Source organism: Gopherus evgoodei, chromosome 2 (genome assembly GCF_007399415.2).
Source record: "Gopherus evgoodei ecotype Sinaloan lineage chromosome 2, rGopEvg1_v1.p, whole genome shotgun sequence".
Lineage (NCBI taxonomy): Eukaryota > Metazoa > Chordata > Testudines > Testudinidae > Gopherus > Gopherus evgoodei.
The window spans coordinates 60,555,878-60,573,138 of NC_044323.1; the positions used below are offsets into that span (position 1 = coordinate 60,555,878).

Consider the following 17,261-nt stretch of genomic DNA (forward strand, 5'->3'; position numbering starts at 1 on the left):
CACGTGACCATGTCACCTGGTACTGGAATCTGTCTTAAACCTGGTGTTTTCCATTTAGGAGGAGGGGTGGGGACCCAGAGAAATAAAAGATTCCAGCCTTGTGCCAATAAAAGGGGGTGGAACAGAATGAAGGGGCAGCAGTTATGAGAAATCCCCTAGCTACCACCTGAGCTAACAAGAACTGTACTAAGGGAAAGGATTGGGCCAGACTAGGAAGGAGTCTAGACTGCACAAGAAGGATATTAGAACATGTCTGAGGGTAACATTTTATCTGTATTCAGTTTCCTATTGTATTAGGCTTAGACTTGTGTGCTTTGTTTTGCTTGGTAACTTACTTTGTTCTGTCTGTTATTACTTGGAACCACTTAAATCCTACTTTTTATATTTAACAAAATCATTTTTGCTTATTAATCGACCCACAGTAAGTAATTAATTCCTGGTGCAGCAAACAGCTGTGCATCTCTCTCTCTCAGTGTTACAGAGGGCAGACAATTTATGAGTATATCCTGTATAAGCTTTATACAGAGTAAAATGGATTCATTTGGGGTTTGGATCCCATTGGGAACTGGGTATCTGGGTGCTAGAAACAGGAGCACTTTCTAAGCCATTTTCAGTTAAGTCTGCAGTTTCTGGGGGACATGGTTCAGACTCTGGGTCTGTGTTGGAGCAGACTGCCGTGTCTGGCTCAAGGCAGGGTTCTGAAGTCCCAAGCTGCCAGGGAAAACAGGCTCAGAGGTAGTCTCAGCACATCAGGTGGCAGTCCCAAGGGGATCTCTGTGACTCAACCCGTCACAACAGGGAAAGCAATTGACCCACATAGGGGCTTCTCCACCATCTGAAGACTCCCCTAATGCTGATGTGATACTTGTTTGGCTAGTAAGCCAGTCTTGCATTGTTAGAGCAGCACAAAACTGCCCTAATGCAGGGAGAATCTGGCCCTCCATGCCCCAATGGGAGTAAAAATATTACAATAATTGATTTGAATAATAATGCAGTATTTGCCCTCAAAATCCCTTTGTAAATATATTCTCACTTTACCTTTTATCACCCTGTCTTTGCTGCTTTTTCTTTTTCCATAAGTGAGACCATGATATCAGTGGCTACAAGCTCAGTTAGAGCTGGCTACCTACAATTCCACTTAGCCTGATCATATCCCACAGAACTTCTTCTATCTCAGAGGTCTTACTCCATTCCAAATGTGCTGAGCCATTCCAGTTGCAATGAATCTTGTAGTTTTTAAGATGTACAATGCAGTGAAAATGTTTGAATATTGCACATACCAGGCTGTAAAAGGAAACTGCTATTTTAATGCTTCAAACATTGTTTGTTTTTTGTGGTTCATTAGCTTCCGTATGCTTCACTCTATATATACACACGCGCCAATTTAACAAAAAAAGTTTCTTTATGCTTGTTCCTTCAAACAAAAATAAGGGGGGAGGGAGGGCCAACTAATCTGTTTACGAATATTGATCAAAGCTGTGTATGTTGCCCAGTCCTTCTAAGGAATGATGTAAGTAAATGTCAAAAGTAAACAACAAAACTCTAGCTAAACACTTTATTTTTAACACCATTAAGAGATCACTACACAGTGCTGAAGTTGCCAGCTGAAGGGACACTTCATTGGTCTCTGCCTCTTTGATTTTCATTCCAAGGCATGTGGACTCAAAGTAACTTGCTCCATAAAGCTGGTCTCTAGTGAGCCAGTGCTCTTATGAGAGAGCTTATGAGAGCTGTGGTTAAAAACTGTCTCCATTTTGCAGGTACTAGCTCTCCCGTTAGCTGAAATATGTCTAGAGCTGCCAACCACATCCCCATATGACTCATCTAAAAGTACTCTTAACCCTTTCTTCATATAAGGGAACTTGTACCACTGGATCTGCAGAAGTTTAGCAATCTGGAGCCCATATGTTTTCCAGCATATTTCTATTCTTTGAGATACTTCAAGCAATTTGTTATCACATTCTGTAATCACACCTGACTGGTGTGAGAGATACCACTGAAACAGTATCTTAAAGAAATTTTCTTTTATTGTGTTACAGACTGAGGTTGCCAGTCCTCTTTTGCAGATCAAACCCCACTCCTTTGGGATAATTTGTCTATCCACATCCTTTTTCCAGCATGTCATATACGGACACTGTTTAGTTAGGAAAGCTGTCTGTAAAGATCGATAAATTAGTTATAATTTTGTTTGCTAATTGACCAGATGCCATTGCTTTTATTTGAAAGTTAACCTCTTTTGTACAGAAAGCTTTCTAGAAAGTTGAGAAACAGTGCCTGACTTGAAAGTATTGGTATCAAGGGAGACTGGGCCAGTTAAAGTTTGTTTTGATTTCAAAATAAGTTAAAAAAGTTTCTTTATTGAATAGCTCACCAACTGTGTGTATTCCATGGCTCCCTCAATCTTTGACGCTCTCTGATTCATGATTTGGGTTAAAATCTGGATTATTTGCAATGGGTGTCATTGGTGAGGGAAAAGAACTGATCATATCTCTAGATCAGTGTTTCCCAAACTTGGGCCGCCCTTGTGTAGGGAAAGCGCCTGGCGGGTGGACTGGTTTGTTTACCTGCCCCATCCACAGGTTCGGCCGATCACGGCTCCTACTGGCCGTGGTTTGCTGCTCTACCATCACAGTTAGGGAATCCCATTGCAGCAAAGCCATCCACTATGGCCTGCACATTTCCCAGAGTCACTACCCTTGATAGCAGAAGCTATCAGTGATTGCGTGGGCTAGCTGGATCACAGCAGCCCCCACAGTAGATTTGCCTACTCCAAATTGATTCCCGAATGACCGGTAGCTGTCTGGCATTGCAAGCTTCCAGAGGGCTATCACCACTCGCTTCTCAACTGTGAGGGCTGCTCTCATCTTGGTACTCTTGCGCTTCAGGGCAGGGGAAAGCAAATCACAAAGTTCCATGGAAGTTCCCTTACCCATGCAAAAGTTTTGCAGCCACTGTGAATCATCCCAGACCTGCAACACTATGTGGTCCCATCAGTTTGTGCTTGTTTCCCAGGCACAGAATCAGCGTTCCATGGCATGAGCCTGCCCCATTGTCACAAGGATGGACAAATTGCCATGGCCCGTGTTTTTAGAGAAGTCTGTGTCCATGTCCTCATCACTCTCGCTGTTGTTGCCTCCTCGCCCGCCTTTGCAGGTTCTGGTGATGCATATACTGCAGGATAATGTGCGTGCTGTTTACAATGCTCTTAACTGTTGCAGCAACCTGAGCGGGCTCCATGCTTGCCATGCTATGGCGTCTGCGTAGAAAAAAGGCACGAAACGTTTCTTAGCCATTGCTGTCAGTGAGAGAGGGGGTGACTGACAACTGTAGATATCCCACAGTTCCTGCAGTCTCCGCCAACCATTTGAATTCTGGGTTGAGCTCCCAATGCCTGATGGGTCAAAAACATTGTCACGGGTGAGTCTGGGCACATGTCACCATCCCCCCCCCCCCGTGAAAGCAATGACAAAAAATCGTTTCTCGTCTTTCTCTGTCATCGTGTCTCCTGGGTGCTGCAGGCAGATGCAGTACTGCAGTGCTACAGAGCAGCATCCCCTTGCCTTGCCTTGCGGATGGCAGATAGTGCAGTATGACTGGTAGCCCTCGTCGTCGTCCCGTGGGTCCTCCTGGCAGGCCTCGATGAGGTCAGTCGGGGGCAACTGGGCAGGCACGGGAATGACTTCAGGTCATTCTCTTCTTTAAGTTTTGTGTAATGGAGATTCAGTCCTGCCTGGAATATCATGCCAGCTGGAGGCCTCTGCCTCACGCTGCTCTCCCAATCGGCAGCACCACACAGTCGCACCTATCCCAGCCTACCCCTTGCTTCCATGGCTCATGAAGCCTAGATAGTAAGAAGTCCAACTATAGGCTGAGCAAGTGCAGAATGGTGGTTCACTCTACTTCCCTGTAAGCCAACTGCCTGCCCCTCTCCCCTTTGATCTCTGCTTGCAAAGGCAATAAAGTCAGTGTTGTTTCAAATTCATGCATTCTTTATTAATTTGTCTCACAAACGGGAGGATAACTGCCAAGATAGCCTGGGAGGGGTGGAGGAGAAGAGAAGCCCACAGGTGGGGTAGTTGTAGGGGCACTCCATAGAATTGCATGCAGCTCATCATAGAAGCGGAATGTCTGGGGCTCTGACCCGGAGCGGCTGTTGGCTCTCTGGTTCTTTAGTAGACTTGCCTGATATTCAGGCAGGACTGAATCTCTATTAGACAAAACTTAAAGAAGAGAATGACGTGGGGAGTCATTCCCATTTTTGCCCAGACGCTCACCGACCTCACAGAGGCTGGCCAGGAGCAACCAGGAGACAGCAGCAGACAATACAGTGTGACTGCTAACCGTCTCTGCCAACTTGCAAAGGCAAGGAGCTGCTGCTGTGTAACACTGCAGTACTGAGTCTGTCAGCAGCACCCAGGAGACGTATAGTGACAGTGAGCTGAGCGGGCTCCATGCTTGTCGTGGTATGTCGTATGCATGGGTAACCCAGGAAAAAAGGCGAGAAACAATTTTTTGCAGTTGCTTTCATAGGAGGAGGGGAGGGCCTGACAATATGTACCCAGAACCATCTGTGACAATGTTTTTGCCCCATCAGGCATTGGGAGTGCAACGAAGAATTCCAATGGGGGCGGAGACTGTGGGAAAGCTACTACAGTGCAACGCTCCGGAAGTCATCGCTAGCCTCGGTACTGTGGACGCACTCTGCCAACTTAATGCACTTAGTGGGGACACACACAAACGACAGTATCAAATCGATTTCTAAAAAATTGACTTCTATGAAATCGAACTAATTTCATAGTGTAGACAAACCCTGAGTCTAGTGATAACAGAAACTGAACTTTTTTCCATCTAGTATTATGGATGATTCCAAGTACTCTCAGAATACTCTGACATTTGTCTATCCTTAATTAATCCAGTTTGAACTGGATTAACACGAGATGAGAGACACTATTTTTGCTAGCATTACACTAGTTAATATTTTTGCTAACATATTTATGTCATAATTCAACATAGATATAGGCCTATAGGAACAACATTAGGTAAAATCCTTTCCATTTTTAGAGAGAGAACCACTGTATCTTCTCTCATAGGTTGTGCAAGTTCCTCCCATAACAGAGTGGTATTGAGGCACCTCTCAAGGAACCCACTAATACCTTCTTAAACACCTTGTAAAATTCAGCTGGAAAGCCATCAGGTCCTGGAGTTTTACCACTTTTCATACTTGCTATTGCCGCTAGCATTTCTTCTGTTATTTCTTTATCTAAAGTTTCTTTATCAATTTTGCTTCTCTTTGGCAAGCTTGCTACTTCGGTATTTTTCAGTAACTTCAGAGCTTGAAGTATCTGAAGTACAGAGAGTCTGATAATAAGCAGCAAAAGTAGCACATATTTCATTAGGGTCTGTAACTATCTTTTGCTGATTGTTCTTAACTGGAGGAATAATACGCTGTTCTTGAATCTCTAAGTTTCTGAGTCAATATACTATCACTGTTAGTTCCTTTATCATAAAACTTCTGCTTCATATACCTATTAGCTTTTTCAGTGGCATCTGTCATCAACATATTCATCTTCCCCCTAATATTAGTTAATTGTTTTTTTAATGAACCTGTGTTTTTATGAATGTCCTGTAATGCACTCCTGTTATAGCTCTATTTTTTCTTGAGTTTTCTTTTTAAATTGAGAGGCTCCACTTATCAACTGACACCCTAAATACTGCTTTACCTGCCTCCCAGCAAAAGACTCTTTTTATATTGTCCATTATCATTTATTTATAAGTGTTGAATAGTGTCCTCTTTAATTGCTGTAAACAAATCTTTATCTTGGAGAAGCAAGCAGTTCACTTTCAAATATAGCGGTCTTTGGAACCCAACCCAGTCATCAAATATTACTGCCACTGGTTCATGATCTGACCATAATGTTGCCAATTTCAGCAGATCTTGTCTACTTCATTAAGGATTTAGTCATTAATATTAAATCTATTTTAATATATAACTGATGAAGGTGCGAATAAAACAATTCTTTATCACAATCTGAAAGACCTGTTACAGAGATGTCAGTGCTGTACCTGATTCCCTATCCCCCAGGTCTTTTTTAACAGATCTGTCCCATTATAGAATAGGGGTGTAACTGAAGTCTCCAAGTATAATTTCCCCTTCCCCAAAATGTTGCAGTGTTTAAAGACCTTAAAAAATGTTTTTTGCTTTTGGTTGGGCGCATGATGTATTAATATTGTTATTAATAACTCAGTGATTGTGACCTTCAAGAGTATAAATCGTTCCACCTTATCCTTAAATTGATCTGTAATCTGAAAAGCTACATGTTTAGCAAACATTATATTCACTCCTCTCTTCTTTTCTTTAGCTGAAGCAAAATATGTCTGTTCAAATTGGTTACCTTTCATACCCATAATTTGCCCCTACTGAAAATGAGTTTCTTGAAATAGAATAATGTGTGTGGGGGGGGGGTGTTTACGTTCTGCCAGGGCTTTTTTCCTTTTAATGGACATTACTTAGCCTTTTGACATTCAAAAATGCTATAAAAGGAAGAGACATTGAGACTCTTATTGAAAAATTTGAAATTGTGATTTTATTTTTTTTAAACTGTGTGATGACATGAATCTTTCTGTTGCCAATGTCTCTCTTGTTTCTAATTAAGTTGCATTCACTATTGTTTGCCCGAATATGGCTTAGTTTCTGTTTGGAAACTTCCATATCCATTTTTTGTATTCCCCTTACTCTAAATCCACAAATAAAATATCAACATAATGTGTAAAAGTCCTCAAACAACTGTGCTTCACTGAACCCTGAACCCCTGTACATTCCTGATCAGTAACTGGGCTGCTTCACTTGCAATACAAAGGAGGTACATTCTCCATCTATGGGACTTTGATCCTCACCTGTAGAAACAGATTGCCATCTAACGTTTGAGTTATGTGGAGGGTTTACACAAAACCCCTAATGGCTCCTTCCCGTCCCTTCTCCATTTTTTTCAATCTTCTCCAACCAGGGGCAGGCACCAGGGCAACAAGCGTGTGCCTGGGGCGGCAAGCCGCAGGGGGGCAGCATATCGGTCGCCGTGAGGGCGGCAGTCATGCAGCCTTCGGGAGGTCTGCTGGTCCCGTGCAGAAATGCTGCCGAAGCCATGTGACCAGCGGATCAGCCACAGGCGTGCTGCTGAAGACTGCTTGACTCCAATGCTTAGGGTGGCAAAAAAACACAGAGCCGCCCCGTCTCCAATCCTGAAATCCCTTCCCCACTCCCTTCTTATTGTCCTTTATTTCCTCTACCTTTTAAAATTCAAAAATACAGCTATTACTGACTACTCTGTACTATTTTCTTTATAACATTAACTGAGTTACTGTTCAGCTGTTCATTCCTGGTGACTCCCAAGAAGTCCCTTCAGATTAGAGTTTTCAATTATTATTCAGTAGCTGAGTTCTCTTGTTCAACTTCATTTCTTCCATTGCCAGTATGGTCTCAAGTCTTCTGTCCTCTTTTTCCGTCTTCTTTTTCCTGTGTTTCACCACTTTCCAAGAATTTTTAGTAAGCTCATCTGAAGTTACTACCTCTGGAAAGTCTTCTCGTACATCTGAAATTTGGATTTCTATCCAAAGTGACTAGAGTGTATTTTTTCTTGTTTACAGTCTTTTAATTGTATTACACTTTTACATTCTCATTCAAAATCAGTCTGTAGCAGATATCTGTCTTCCTGAGTGCTACTCTATTTCTCCCAGCTCTCTCTCTCTCTCTCTCATTTATTTTAAAGTTAGGGTAGGGACGTCAGGAAAAATGCAGCCAACTTTGCAGCTTGTGATGAGCACTGAATGTGTTCTGCCTTTTTTCATAATTAATTTTTTCTGCTGATAATCATGGCATTTCACAATTATGCATCTGGGTTTATTTATTATTATTACAAGGCCCAGGCCAATGCTCCATGTCCTCTCTCCACTTTTGCCTCTTCCAGAGAACTCAGATGTAATAGCTCCCATAATTAAAGTTTTTACATACTAGATTAGGTTTCCTCCTTACATGTTTTCAGGCAGTCCCTTAATTCTGACGATGTTCCTTGTTCATCTGTTTTCTGTATCATCCAATTTAAGCTGTATCTTTTTCTCTTTGCTTCATCACTGCCATGAAGATCTGTTTCTCTCTCACCTGCTTCTTTTAAATCAGCAGGTTTAAAAACAAACAAAAGGAAGTATGGAACTCTGCCAGAGTATGTTGTAAAGGCCAAGACTATAACAGGGTTCAAAAAAAAAGAACTAGATACATTCATGGAAGATAGCCACTGATGGACCTATTAGGCTCTCTGTTTGCCAGATGCTGGGAATGGGCAACAGGGGATGGATCACTTGATGATTACCTGTTCTATTCATTCCCTCTAGAATACCTGGCATTGGCCACTGTCAGCAGACACAATACTGGGCTAGATGGACCTTTGGACTGACCCAGTATGGCTCTTATGTTCTTAGTCTCTAGCACTGCGTATATCCACGCTGCAAGTAAAAATCCACACCAGCTAGCTCGGGCTAAGGGGCTCAGGGTAAAAGCTGTTTAACTGTAATGCAGACGTTCAGGCTTGAGCCCAGGCTCTAGGACCCTGCAAGGTGGGAGAGTCTCAGTCATCGGGCTGCAGCCCAAGCTCAAAACGTCTACACCACAAACAGCCCCTTAAGCTTATGGGGCTCAGGCTGAGTCAGTTGGCATGGGCCAGCTGCAGGCATCTAACTCCTGTGTAGGCATATACACAGACACTTTCTCTCAAGTTAGCAACTTCTTTCTTTACTGTGAGAAGCTTGATTGTCAGATCATTTCTAATGGCCTTAATAAACTCAGATCTGCAGAATGGCGTCTTTGGTAGACATTTGATCTTCTTCAGCTCTGGCATTTCTGACTCATTTGGCTGCCATGTGTTCACTTGGAGTCAGAGGGTTTTCCATGCTGTCAGCCAGAAACTTTCTTCTTAGTGAGATATCTTTTTAAAAACTTTAAGATTTTCTTGGAGAATCCATCCTTTGCTACTCTGTGCTTTGTCTTTTGGGGAGGGAGTTTAGCACATTTTGTGGGCTGACAAAGGCAGATTGCTTTACTAGTCGCTCAGACTTCAGGCAGCCATGTTATCCCTGTTCCTGAAACATCTACAAGTGAACCACTAACAGGTATCTGAACTGGGGACTGACATGTCAGAGGGCAGACTTAACCACTAGAGTCCGGGAGACTGAGTGGTTGTGTAAAGTGCCCAAAAAAAGAAGTTTATGGCATCCTCTATCGATGTTTTTTGTAATATGTATATAGGCTGCTGATTAATCACAGTTAACTCACACAGTTAGCTCAAAAAAATGAATCGTGATTAATCACAGTTTTAATCGCACTGTTAAGCGATAGAATACCAAGTGAAATGTACTGACTATTCTTGGATGTTTTTCAACATTTTCAAATATATTGATTTACAGTACAAACGCAGAATAAAAAGCATATAGTGCACACTTAATATTTTTGATTATTAATATTTGTACTCTAAAAATGATGAGAAATAGTATTTGTCAATTCACCTCATACAAGTACTGTATTGCAATGTCGTGAAAGTGCAATTTACAAATGTAGATTTTTTTGTTACATAACTTGCAAAACAAAACAATGTAAAACTTCAGAGCCTATAAATCCACTCAGTCCTACTTCTTGTTCAGCCAATCACTAAGACAAACAAGTTTGTTTACATTTACAGGAGATAAAGCTGCCCTCTTCTTATTTGCAATGTGACCAGAAAGTGAGAATAGGCATTGGCATGGCACTTTTGTTACTGGCATTTCAAGGTATTTATGTGCCAGATATGCTAAACATTCGTATACCCCTTCATGCTTCAGGCACCATGCCAGAGGACATGCTTCCATACTGATGATGTTCATTTAAAAAAAGTGTTAATTAAATTTGTGAATGAACTCCTTGGTAAGAATTGTATGCCCTCTGCTCTGTTTTACCTGCATTCTGCCATATAGTTCATGTTATAGCAGTCTTGGATGATGACCCAGCACCTGTTTGTTTTAAGAACACTTTCACAGCAGATTTGACAAAGAGGTATCAATGTGAGATTTCTAAAAATAGCTATGGCACAGGACCCAAGGTTTAAGAATCTGAAGTGCCTTCCAAAATCTGAGAGGGACAAGGTGTAGAACATGCTTTCAGAGGTCTTAAAAGACCAACACTCCAATGTGGAAACTACAGAATCCAAACCACCAAAAAAGAAAATCAACCTTCTGCTGGTGGCATCTGACTCAGATGATGAAAACAAACATGCGTCAGTCCGCACTGCTTTGGATTGTTACCGAGCAGAAGCTATCATCGGCACGGACGCATGTCCTCTGGAATGGTGGTTGAAGAATGACAAGACATGAATCTTTAGGGCATCTGGCACATAAATATCTTGAAATGCCAGCTACAACAGTGCCGTGTGAATGCCTGTTCTCACTTTCAGGTGACATTGTAAACAAGAAGTGAGCAGCATTATGTAAACAATGTATAAAGTAATAGACAAACAAGTTTGTTTACATGAGGGATTGGCTGAACAAAAAGCATGACTGAGTGGACTTCCAGGCTCTAAAGTATTGCACTGTTTTATTTTTGAGTGCAGGGTTGGTTTTTGTTTGTTTACACACAATTCTACATTTGTAAATTCAACATTCAAGATAAGAGATTGCATTACAGTACTTGCAATAGGGGAATTGAGAAAATACTATTTCTTTTGTTTCTTACAGTGCAATTATTTGTAATGAAAAATAAATATGAACCAAGCACTGTACACTTTGTATTCTGTGTGGAAACTAAAATCAATATATTTGAAAATATAGAACACATCCAAAAATATTTAAATAAATGGTACTCCATTGATTCATTGTGTGATCGCCCTAATATGCATGTACATATGCATTCATTTTAGATCTAGCCATATTCATACATATTTATTTAGCATAACTGGTTCTTTGCATTTTTTTTGTTTACATAAAATAGAAATTATGAAGTTTGACTCGTTTGGTAATTTGAGAATTATGTATTTATTTATGAAGAGAGTACAGCTTCCACTATTAGGACGAATTACCTATTTTTTCCCAGTAGGCACTACCATTAGAGTAGCAGTTCAAGTAATTCAGATCACCAGTGGAAGGTGTCTTGAGTTCAACAGAGAGATCCATGTTGGCAGAAGGACCCAGGAGGCAAAGCACCACTACAGACCTCCTGATTTTGAGCCCTAAGAGGCACCAGGAGGGTTAGAAAAGCAATCAACTTTTGTTAAGCTGAAACAAACATGAGACTGCACCAGGAATACAACTCAAATCTCATCTACACTTAAAATGCCACAGTGGTACAAAGGTGCCACTGCAGCACTTCAGTGTAGACACTACTTATGCCAATAGAAGAGATTCTCCTGTCAGCATACGTAACGATCCATCTCCCCAAGAGGTAGTAGCTAGGTCGATAGAAGAATTCTTCCGTTCTGTCAGCCCAGAGCTGTCTACGGGGGTGGGGGGGGGCATGCACCACGTTCAACCTAACTATGGTTCTCTGGAGTGTGGATGTTTCTAGTGTAGACCAGGCTTCAGTCATCAGGATGTCACTATAATTAGTATGCTGCAAAAATAAATATCAATCAACAATTAACACTGGTAGTACTGCATAAATACAAGTAATAGATCCAGTTTTAGAACTAGTGGGAAAAGTTGTAGTTCTAGATTAATAAAATAGAGGAGAGGAGACTGAGAATGATCAAGGAAAAGAGAAGACACATTAGATTATATGTGAATCCAAAATACTCTAATTAGCTCTAGTCACATAGGTCATTACTGTTTTGCCTAGGCTCACTTTTCCCCTTAGAACTCAGACACATTAATCCTTTTCCCAATCAATTTTGGGCAATGATTTTCATTTTGACTCTTATTTTGCCACAGCCATATTTCATATTTCTAAAATGAACATTCTGCCAACTCCATATCACCAAATGTCTGCTGCTTATTCACAGAATTGTTCTCCTTGAATAATTTTATACATGAGCAATGCAGTCTTTCCATTGCAGCACTTCTCCCAAAGCACATACGTGAAGAGGGCAAGGATAATGGAGATGTTCCCCAATATGAGTGTTCTACCGCTTTTTCCAATCTAGAATTGTGAGAAAGTTTTGAGGTGATCTACCACACAGCCTGTGTTTTGGTAGCCCAGCAAAATGATATACCAAAGTAAACTTCTTCTACATTAGATAGAGATAAGCTTTGTCAACATAGGGGGACAGCTATATTAAAAAAACCTTAGGTTGGGGAATCCTTAGATTTCTCAGTATTTCCTTTTGCTCTTTGCACTAAGTTGACAGAACTTACCATTAGCCTCTCAAAGTGAAGGGGGAGAGGTGGAGATAAGCACTGCCATGCTGCCTACTGGTACATAAATGACAACAGATTTTCCTTTAAAAGGTGGTTAAACAACCCCCTTATTGCTTTCATGGTGCCCTTCTAAGCTTCTTCACAAGGTTAGAGACTGAGGCTTACTCACCTGACTGGGTTCTCACCAATACAAAAAGCATTTCCAAACATTAAAAGTCATCTCTTTATATAAGCAAGAATCTGCTACCCACACATTTGAAAACTGATCTCTTCCTTCTCATGAACTACAGCTATTTTTTAAAAAGAGCTATACTGCACAGAAATCATTTATAGCTTGTTCCATTCAAATTTTAACAACAGAATCTATACACTTGGGGACATGATATTTAATATCATGTACAGATAATTCAGTGATCTATTCTGGAAACCATCAGGAACAATGTGGACAAAGTCCTAGACAAGCAAATTACAATCCCACATTTCTCATTATCCACTTCACACTAATTTAAATGAGCCCCAGTCTACCAAATTAGCAGCATTAGATCGATTTAATCCTGCACCCATCCTCATGACGAAGCCATTTTTGTCAACTTAAAGGGCTCTTAAAATTGATTTCTATATTCCTCCCCGATGGGGGGATTAGCACTGAAATCGTCCCTGCTGGGTCGAATTTGGGGTAGTGTGAACGCAATTTGACAGTATTGGTCTCTGTGAGCTATCCAGAGTGCTCTATTGTGACAGCTCTGGACAGCACTCTCAACTCAGATGTACTAGCCAGGTAGAAAGGAAAAGCCCCATGAACTTTTGAATGTCATTTCTTGTTTGACTACTGTGGCGAGCTGATCAGCACAGGTGACCATGGAATCCCAGAATCGCAAAAGAGCTCCAGCATGGACCAAGTGGGAGCTACTGGATCTGATCGCTGTATGGGGAGATGAATCTGTGCTATCAGAATTCTGTTCTAAAAGATGAAATACCAAAACATTTGAAAAAAAAATCTCCAAGGGCATGAAGGACAGAGGTTATAACAGGGACCCGCAGCAGTGCCATGTGAAACTTCGGGAGCTGAGGCAAACCTACCAAAACACCAGAGAGGCAAACGGCCGCTCCGGGGCAGAGCCCCAGACATGCTGCTTCTATGATGAGCTGCATGCCATTCTAGGGAGTGCCCTTACAACTACCCCAGCCCTGTGCATGGACTCCGTCAATGGATTCTCACGCAACAGGGATGAGAATTTTGGGGAAGAGGAAGATGAGGAGGAGGTTGAAGATAGCACACAGCAAGCAAGCAGAAGAAACCATTTTCCCCACCCCTACAACTAGCCCACCCCTTGGCTTCCCTCCTCCCCCACGCCTATCTGTGAGAGTAAGGGGGAGACGTTTATGGTGGGGTGGGAGGTTGAGGCAAAATCGCCTGACTGCTAATTATGCGCACCCAGACATCAGGGCGGTTAGAAGAGTGCACAGGGCATGCTGCGAATCAAAGAGGCTTTGAAAACCAGTTTCACAACTGGCCAGGCTATGGTGTGAAAGTTCTGTTTGTTTCTCCTTGATGAAAACCCACCCTCTTGGTTCACTCTACTTCCCTATAAGCCAACCATCCTCCCCCCACTCCTTAGATCTCAGATTGCAGAGGCAATAAAGTCATTGTTTCAAATTCATGAATTCTTTATTAATTCATCACACAAATGGAGGGATAACTGCCAAGGTAGCACAGGAGGGGTGGGGGAGGAGGGAAAGCCCAGAGGTGGGGTAGTTGTAGGGGCACCCCCTAGAATGGCATGCAGCTCATCATAGAAGCAGAATGTCTGGAGCTCTGACCCGGAGCGGCTGTTTGCCTCTCTGGTTCTTTAGTAGGCTTGCCTGATTTTTCAGGCAGGACAATCTCCATTAGACGAAACTTAAAGAAGGGAATGACCAGGAGTCACTCCCATTTATGTCCAGGCACCCCTGACCAACCTCACCGAGGCAGGCTAGGAGCACCCATGTCTGCCCAGGCGCCCTCAACCAACCTCACCAAGGCCGGACAGGAGCACCCATATCTGCCCAGGAGCCCCCGACCAACCTCACCAAGGCTGGCCAGGAGGAACTAGGAGACAGAAGCAGATGGTACAAGATGGTACAATACGATTGCTAAACATCTTCGCTAACTTGCAAAGGCAAGGAGCCGCTGCTGTGTAGCACTGCAGTACCGCATTTGCCAGCAGCAGCCAGGAGACATACAGTGACAGTGAGCTGAGCGGGCTCCATGCTTGCCATGGTATGTAGTCTGCATGGGTAAGAATTTTTGCCATGGCTTTCATGGTGGGGGGTATGGGGAGTCTGACGACATGTACCCAGAACCACATCAGGCATTGGGAGCTCATCCCAGAATTCCAGTGGGCCACGGAGACTGTGGGAACTTTGGGATAGCTACCCACAATGCAATGCTTCAAAAGTCGACACTAGCCTTGGTACGGTGGACACACACTGCTGACTTAATGGTCTTAAGTGGGGACACACAATCGATTGTATCAAATCAATTTCTAAAAAACTGACCTAATTTTGTAGTGTAGATATACCCTGGGGCACAAAACACCAACTCTTGAGGACAGGAAATAAAATCCCTCTAGTGGCACAAGAGAGTGGTAAATTGCTATCTGGACTATACGAACTTGAAGCTGGATTTAACATTCACGTATTTTACAAAAAGTTCCTGAGGTGCAAAGGAAACCCTGCTCACTTTAGGGAGTACACAGGAGCTCTCCCTCAACCCTTTAAAAAGAAATTATATAAATACATACCTTGCAATCTGAAGTTGCATTAATTACTACTCGCTCTAAAAGAGCTCATCTTTTTGATTTGGACAAGACAGATACACTTTTACACAAGAGGATGAAGGGAGGTTGTCACCTTCTAGCAGTCTGTAATGCAGCCATCACAAAGTCTATGACAGTTAAGTGAATCTTTCAGGAATATTCACATTATAAAAATTAAGCTATTGGTAAAGTTTGCTAGAACAGGAAGCCTTTTTAGATTCAAAAGCATGTGTAAGTTAGCCATACTCCATTTTCTAGCTTGTCTTGTTTTTCCTCTAATAACTGTATTGGTTCTCAAAATTTCCTCCCCCACACTCCATATAATACTCTCAGCATAAGCATGAATTTGTAGGCAATTTGATGGTCTACTTTGAATTGCCAAATGTTTCTAACACGAACACAAAGCTCCTTACCACTGTTTAGTGGTTAAGAATTCAGAGCCCTACGTTTATGTAACAAACACTGGGATTTTTGACATTGTGGTGAACATTTTAATGCAAGACTTGAGAACAGAACGGTTCATTACGGCAACACAGTACTTATTTATTCAATTATTTGAAAAATAATACAATGTATTAAAGATCCAAGTTCTCAGCTTACCATTAGTAAGCATAACATGCGTGATCACTAGAACTGTGTGCAATATCCTTGACCGAGGATTAAAAGTCAAACTGGGCCAAGGAATGATACTTTGGCTCAGATCAGCACAATACCACTATTCGTTTAAGGAATTATTGTTGCAAACCACTAAAGACACTAAAAATCCAGGACTTCCCCTTTTCCAGCAACAAACAGCATGCCTTTACATTCCTGAAAAATCACGAGATAGGTGACTGATTCTACCACCGTTAGGCCAGGTCTACATTACCACTTTTGTCAGTATAACTTATGTCACTCAGGGAGATGAAAAGAACACCCCCCTGAGCGACATAAGTTACACCAGTAGAAGCACTGGTGTGATCAGCGCTATATCAGCAGGAGAGCTTCTCCTGCCAAAATAGCTACCGCCACTTGTGGAGGTGGTTTTATTCTGTCAATGGGAGAGCTCTTTCACCGGCACAGAGTAGCTACACGAGCGATCTCACAGTGGCGCAGCTGCATCAGGACAGCTGTGCTGCTGTAAGTTCACTACTGTAGACAGGGCCTCACTCACACCGAATAGTACTTTACTCCTCAATCATATTAATTTCAGTGCAACTCCTTAAAAAGAGTTAAGAGTGGCAAAATCTGGTATTTTATAGTGTTATCACCTAATTAACATCTTGTCCATATTCCCCAGTTGGATTGAGGCTAGCTTGACTGCTAAAGATAGAAACCAATAATTTCTGTTGTCTAAGAGCAGAAATTAATTCCAACCAAAGGGTATAAAAATAGCTAGTGTTAGTAGTTTGTGAGGTAGAAGCTAAATTCAGTCTGCATCTAAAGTAGAGGAAAAGGGAAACAGCAAGATAGTAATAAGAACTGATCCAGTTTCATTTAAATACTTCCCCCCTAATGTCGGAACTTAACATTTATACATTACACCATACCACTAAAAAAAGGTTAAATATGCACTCCATTTTACCTTCTGAGGTTCCTTCTTCATGTGAAATCAAAAAGTATCTGAATCCTGTGCTGCTTCTAAGTTCATATATCATTTTTGTTACCACATTCAGGAGGCTCTACAATGGTTCAATTAAGTGAAGGGGAAACAAGCATAAATTTCTCTACTTAACTTCCTTGGACACAGCTTCACAAACACAGATGAACTGTGAATGCTCGCCATATCTCTGTCAATACAAGATAAGTTCTAGACCATCTATGATTTATAAATACTGTTAGTGCTGTATAAACATTTTTTATGTATGAATACATTAGTAGGCTTGAGTTAAACATATTTTAAACTAAAATAGCTACGACAATACTTTATTTACTTACAAGAGCTAAGTTGCAGGAAAAAGAATCCCTGAATAGTTGATAAATGCTGCTCCCCGTGTGCTTCAAAGGGATAATGTTATCTGTTGCAAACAGAAGAATCAGTACCTTGAACTCATACTTTTGCGCACAAAAGCTTTTTAGTTTTTTTAAGTTGTCTTAACAACCTCTGAAGGACACTGGATG

General features: G+C 41.7%; 1 protein-coding gene across 7 annotated transcripts in view; it reads right to left on the reverse strand.

Annotated features, from left to right (window-relative positions):
* The window catches only part of FAM126A (family with sequence similarity 126 member A), a 97,557-nt gene that overhangs the window by 64,007 nt on the left and 16,289 nt on the right, over positions 1-17,261 (reverse strand). Inside the window, exons 4-5 of one of the 7 annotated variants that reach the window (XM_030550755.1) lie at positions 17,079-17,158; positions 16,726-16,822 (exon numbers count right to left, since the gene is read on the reverse strand). The exons of 5 other annotated variants lie outside the window; for them this stretch is intronic. The gene's annotated coding sequence lies outside the window, so the exon portion shown is untranslated. The remainder of the gene's footprint in view (positions 1-16,725; positions 16,823-17,078; positions 17,159-17,261) is intronic. One more of the 7 variants, XM_030550757.1, reaches the window with a different exon arrangement.